This window comes from Egretta garzetta, unplaced genomic scaffold, assembly GCF_000687185.1.
Source record: "Egretta garzetta isolate BGI_Z169 unplaced genomic scaffold, ASM68718v1 scaffold524, whole genome shotgun sequence".
In the NCBI taxonomy this organism is placed as follows: Eukaryota; Metazoa; Chordata; class Aves; order Pelecaniformes; family Ardeidae; genus Egretta; species Egretta garzetta.
Window position 1 is genome coordinate 1 of NW_009259336.1, and position 6978 is coordinate 6978.

Here is a 6978-nt window from a genome sequence, read left to right on the forward strand (position 1 = left end):
TAATAATAATAATAATAATAATAATAATAACTGACCAGTTATATATGTGTGTTGCATTACCTTTCTGTTGTTAATAAATGCAGGATTTGTCTATCTGAATAAAAACAATTTTAGGTAAAACAAATACGGATGATGCCATTCACACAAATACAGATATATGCACACAAACATATACTACGCAAAAAACCACACACACAGTGTTCTCTAAAAATGTTTACAACATTGAAGTGTATTTTTAGCCTACTGAAAAAAATGTTGATCTGTGGTAAAGTTCCCAAATTTACATACTGTTATATAAAATATAAATACATAAAACTTCCTTTCACTCTTAGGAAGTCAAGCAAAAACACAAACTGGGAAAATACTGCTCAATTTTCTAAATAGAACTGTGCATGATTAGCAGATTGTCATCTGTTTTAATTGCTCTTTTGCAAATGGCAGTGTTCAGCAAGATCACACAAGCTCATGCTAGTAACTCAAAACTGAAAACGCCACTACTCCTAAATCTCATTTGTTTTTGTCTACGGCCTGATATGACAGAAATTCTAGCCAGAATGAGGGAGTATTTTTTTTAGATCAACCCTTTTTAATTAAGACTCATTTTGAGGTTTTTGCATGAACATGCCCAAATAGTTAAAAGGTCATACATGTTATAAAAAACAAACAAATGGAACTGACATAAAAGTTTGCAATGCTGAAACAAATCATATGCCTTGAAATGCATTCCCACAGAGATGTCATCTGGAGAATGATTCACACAAGTGTTCTGTGGGCAGCTTGTAGTAAGTATCTCTATGGGCCCAACATTTTCTGAGATAAAAACATAAACCCACTCAAATATTATTCCTATTAATATGCATCCTTGTAAAGTGATAAAAATCTACAATGAAATGTTAAGTTTGGTCTTCGGTTGCAAACTAAATAAATCTTCCATTAGATGATAATGCATGTATTTCTGCCTCTCAATGTGAGACACACTGGGTTGTTTGCCATCCAAACATATCATATTTTAGTTTGTATTCTGAGAGCCGCTTTAAAAATAAACATAACAACAGTGATCATCATGACTATCTTAAGAGCATGCTGCAGTCTTTGGTTTATGAAAATCTGCAAACCAACCTTTGGTGCGGTGTCACACCTGAATTTAGACAATTGCTATCATAGAAAAGCCTACTGAGGAAAACTCCTCAGTAATAGGATAAAGTGTTACATAGTTAGGAGCTTCGGGGAAAAAAATCCAACCAACCAACCAACCAAAATATACAGCAGCATGTCAGAGAGCTAATAAGAAAGAAACCCACAGAGTCCGTGTTAAAAAGAACAAAAGGACAAAATAACGTATGAGAAGGAAAATTAATTATAAAATCAAAAATCTCAGTTGGAACTTTGAAAGATAGGATGTCAAAGTTTGGGCATTTTTTATTAATTTATTATTCGCTGTTACTTTTTATGATCATAATTTGTGAGCTGTAGAATAGTAAATGCCAGCCCATGATCCAGGAACACTTCCATCAAAGTAGCCCCAATTCCAGTCACTAGAGTTGCTAACTACAGTTAACATAATTTTGTCAAATATGCACAGGACAGTGATATAAGCTGCCTTTCACTCAAAATGGGTCTTAAGAATACTTGAATGGTCAATCTATTAATCTCTTTGTTCTTTCAAAGTAAAGAACACCTACTTTAGGCTGATTTCTCTCGTTAATAGTAACAACACAACTGAGCAAGTGAGGATGGGAACTTCTTTCACAACTCTGACTCTGAAATGATCGGTGATTTTACTTTTCTGTTTTCTCTTTTAACCTTTCTCTCTTCCCCTTCTCCTTTTAGGTAGCAGAGATTCTGTGCACTGATGGTTTCTCAGTCTGTTTTCTTGTCCTTAGCAAGGTACAGCAGTGTTAGCTGGGATCTCTAAGGCCTATGTTAACACACATAACAAAAAACCCATCACCAACAAAATAACCTACAGACACGCACATAGTTATTTAATTGAAACTATAGGTTCTTGGCTCATAAAAATCCATTTGAAGTCCATCTCCACAACTGGTGACTGAGCTGACCTGAACTTCGAGCCCTCTTTTAAAATCACATTGCAACACAAAACCCCCAGGACTAGCCCATGTGCTCACTAAAGACAGCAGAGACTTCATACTGAAATTCAGGATATACACACTGTGGCCACACCCCACAGCCATTAAAAACTGCTAACTTCAGGTCTAGCAAACTGAGGCAATTATGAAACATTTCTGACCCTCTGAACAAGAAAAGATGGCGTGGTCAGTAAATGAAGTAACTTGTAAGTTAGTGTAACACATATTTTGTAACTTAGGAATCATTACACATCTTTTCCTCAACGTTTTATATGCTAGAATATCAGATTGAAAAGTACTATGATCCACCCTCGGTCCAACAGATTAAGAGAAATAAAGTATTTGTAACATTAAATGGGGCTACTTTTAGCTAAATAAAAGAAAAGCTGCTCACTTGTGCTAAAGAACATAATAAATTGTGTTTCCTGTTAGGAAGTAGCTTTATTGAAAATGGCAGCTATTTTCTCAGAAGTTATTTCCAGGCACCTGTAATCTAATGAGGTTTGTCCCTTTCAAAGAACAGTTGTACGTGCATGCCCGAATGCACACAACCTCTTCAGCCCAGAGCTGATAAAAGCATCTGCAAGCCATAGCTCAAGCACATTTAAATCATAGAACTGGTTGGTTTATTTGTTTTAATAAGATGGGGCAAATGTGAATCCCAGTGTACTTCTAACCTTTCATTCAACCTGATGTTTTAATCATTTGGAGGAAGAGAAACAAAACAAAAGAAAGGGATGGCAAACAAATGGTAATGATTCATGTGATATTTGATAAGACAGCAACGGGAAGTCAAAATAAAAGCAAGCATATTGTGACAGATGGAAGGGATCTTAGTCAAATTGTAACCCTTCTTCAAGAAACTTAAAGGAAGCAGCTAATTAAGGATGAAATCTATTTTTGTATAATCTTCATATATTTTATTCAAAATCAAGACAAAAGAGGATTTATTTTTCCACCAAAGCAGGAAGATAAAAATGGCAGTCTATCTTTTTAATCATGGGAAAATCATTTATGATGAGGTTGATTCTTTTTTGGAGTTTAGAGAGTGCGACTGAGAACATAAACCTCAGCCTTTGTAAAACGCAGTCATGAAATCAACTGAACATAACTTTCCATAATTTTCCTTATAAAATGCAAAACAATCATGTTGTGAGGGGAAAAGACTCCTCCCAGTGTACAAGGTTAATGAGAACACTGAAGTTTTACAGCCCAACACTGAACAGGAGGGACAGAGGCATCTATACTGCCCTGACATTGTTACTTATAGCAAAAGTATATTATGTTCTGGGGAACATGGATGGATCCACTGCTCTCTTCCCAAGTAAAATTAAAGAGTACAGGAGATGTAGGAAAGCAGGCTCAACTGTCGAGGCTTTGAAATTTGAGCAATTTGTTCTTTAAAAAAAGTGCTTATCCAGTTTTTATGCAAAGATGGGTGATTTCACACTGCATGTTCAATAAACTCATGCAAATATGAAGTATGTAAACATATTTGGCCAAACACTATCCTAGTTTGCCCTTTGTATAACACCAATAAATTAGTTTCAAATTTGCATATTGTTATTAATCATACACCTTTCATTTCTCTACTTAACATTCATGTACAAATATATTTGTGTTAATACCCAGTGCAAATATTCAGGAGACTGAGATGCTCATGTCTTTCTTTTTAAAATAATAATTTATACTTAGGAGATTTTAATTCTACATCCGAGTTTCCAGACATAAAACTAAAACATGGATGTATAAAAAAAGAGCGCCTAAACACCTGTTTTGCAGTTATTTTAACTATTGAACCGTCAAGATCTTCTTTCAGTAATTTTATCATGTGTTTTAATCATGAATATATGTTTTCATTATATCACTGAATACCATGGGAGCAAGCTAAAGGTCAGCAATCTGGTCTTTAGTAAAGTAACAAAGTGACGGACTACATGAATATGTCACCTTCTATTATTTAAAGATCATATAGAATACACAGAGCTTGCCATTTTCAGCACTGAAAAGAATGAACTGGCAATGGGAGAAATTCTTTGAAAGAAATATATTTTTAAAAAAAAATCACACTCTTATTGTTGCCTTATGAACTTAGCAACCCTTTTTCTATTTGTATAAACAGAACAAAAGCACATCCAAAGAAAGACAACAGAACTGATTACTTGCAAGCACTAAACCTGAGTCTCTAAGGCATTGTATTGTGTCACTTCCATTGGTAAAAAAAATTAAAATAATAAAAAAAAAGAGAAAAAGTAAAAAAAAAAACCACCTTCAACTGAAGAATCATGTGGAAAAGTTATTAAAGGATGAAGTCACAGCTAAATACGATCAGCCTGTGAGCTTCCACAGCTCATTGTGTTCAGTGCTGTTTGTAACACAGTGTGGATAATTCCTGTGCTGAACAATCTGTCCTGCATTGAACAGTTTTAAATTCTGCAAAAAGGTGTTCTTTATTTGCTACGGTATTTTAAAAAATGTAAACAACTTTTTTTTTTAACTATCTTTTTAGCAAGCCAATCAACAAGCAACCTTGGATCTGATAGCAAAAGTTTGAGAAAGAGTCAAGATCTAAATATTGGAATGTGGTTTCTGCTGGACACCTTTTTTTCCTTGTAAAGTCTTAATGGAAACAGAAATTACTATTCATCTTTTTAGACTGATTGCTCTTCTTTCCACTTCTCAGTTTTGCCTCCCTTTTAGTGCTTTGCTCAAATGATCACTTTTTATGCAAACATTATCACCAAAGTAATCATAAATACAAAATATCAATCATAAAGTTAATCTTCAAACAGGCTTAAAAAAGTAATTTTTTTTCTGTCTGGAGAGGAAAAGTTGGTCATAAAATGAAATCTGAATAAAATACAATACAAAACCACTGTTTGTTGGAGCTTTCAGCAGTTTTTGCTTCTAGGTTGAGATCAAATTACAGAAAATATCTACGCAAAAACATATACAAGTTAGCAGTTCTTAAAAGCTACCCTCCATACACACATACAGAAACACATGCACAGCTCCTTTCCGTCACTGACCTAGAAGCTAATATTATTAGCATGATACATGTGTTTACAATTACAGATCACATAATAAAGTGTGCATTAATAAAGATCTTTCCTGAAAGACTTTTTATGAAAGTCTGGAAAAGGTAACAAGTCATGATTTTTCTGCTAGAAACAGTTGTGCCCATGGTTAGTATTAGCAATCTATTGCTACCTTCACCAGGTAGTGTGATGTTTATTTCCTTCAGCACATATAAACCATTTATGAAGATGAGCTCTCCTGAAGTATTATCTTTTCTAGAGCTTTAGCACAGACTACTTTTTAAAACACAAGAAATTACTTATCGAATACCTACTCCTACACAAAGCATCTCTTCTGGTTCACAGAATCACAAACCTACCTCACTCTTCTCTACAAGCTACTTCTTTTCTAAACTAGTAACTTTCATTTGATGTAATACCCCAATAACTAAAAGGCAGACTAGTGTTTTGTTCATTTCAGATTAGACTTAAATCCCACAATTAATATAAGAGTATGATCTAGCTTTTCTTTAATCCCAGTCACTGAGATGTTATTTCAAATGCTGCAAAGGTTACTGGAAAATAGAGGCCATTTATAGAAAGCATTTAGCTTTACTACTTACATTAGCCCGCATACATCAATTCTGGGATGTGTGGAATTCTATTCTAATATCAATATCACATTAACACCACATTTTTCTTTAATACTCAACCACCCTTGTTCTCATCTGTGTGCTAAAACAGAGTAACAGCCCAATGCAAAACATGAAGAAATAGTCACATGCAGAACAGGAAGGAATGAGGCTGTAAAATAGATAGATTGCACAGTGGCAAGCTTATGGAAAATCTATTAAGGATGCATGGGATGTCAAAACATATGCAATATAAGCTTGCTGCTCTTTCTTAGGTATTTTGTATGAAAGCAAGCTTATGGAAGACAATGGCACCAAGCAGTCAGCACTCCAGAACAAGAGTCAAGGTGACAGAAACCAAACCAGAAGTCATGCCCTAAGAAATGAACAATGAACTGAAGTCACACATAATCCTTACTACCACATACAAATATGAATAGACCTTAACGAAGTTCCCAGGGCTTAGCATGAGCGACACAGCTACAAAACTGAAAAAAAAAACCCCAACTCATCATAAATCTGAGGACAACTTCAAGCTGAAAGATGAATATGGGGTTTAACCCAGTAGTTAGCTATTAAGCCATACTTAAGCAAAATGCTTTTGTTCCTATAAGGAATGAAAAATACTGGCATTTCAAATTACAAGGGAACTTTCTTTCTGTGACAAGTGCTACTGCTGACCTGGGTAGATTGTTTTTCAATTCATAATTCAAACTAGTTCTCCTAACTGACTGTAAACTTCTATCTTGGGCATATCTTCATAGATGCATTTAAGTACTGCAGTGACAAGCCAACCTTTCCTATCCCCTCTCAGTGGTAACATAATTTCAGACAGGTACTTCAAAATTATTATTTTACCCTCCCAGGAAAAACTCAATTAGCCTTAGGGCCAGGTGGTTTGAATTTGGCACCATTCTGTGTCTTTGCCAATAGAGATTCCTCGGAAAAAACAGCATGTCATGACAGACTGTGTCCTGGATGCACCCCACTACAGAAATCCCAGACCATATGGAAGCAGCATGCTTTCCCAGAGAGAACTTAGCACCACGGTCCATCATCACAAAGTAAGCAAGAGAAAAGAGAATGGCTAAATTAAACCACAGAGCAGTCTTATCCAATGACTCTGGGATCAAGTGATTACCTTGGAGTCAGAAGAAATGACCTGTGCAAAATATCTGAAGTGTAAGATTTTCTTGCTTGGAAGTGTGATTATGTCAAGACAGAGAAAATGAAAAATGT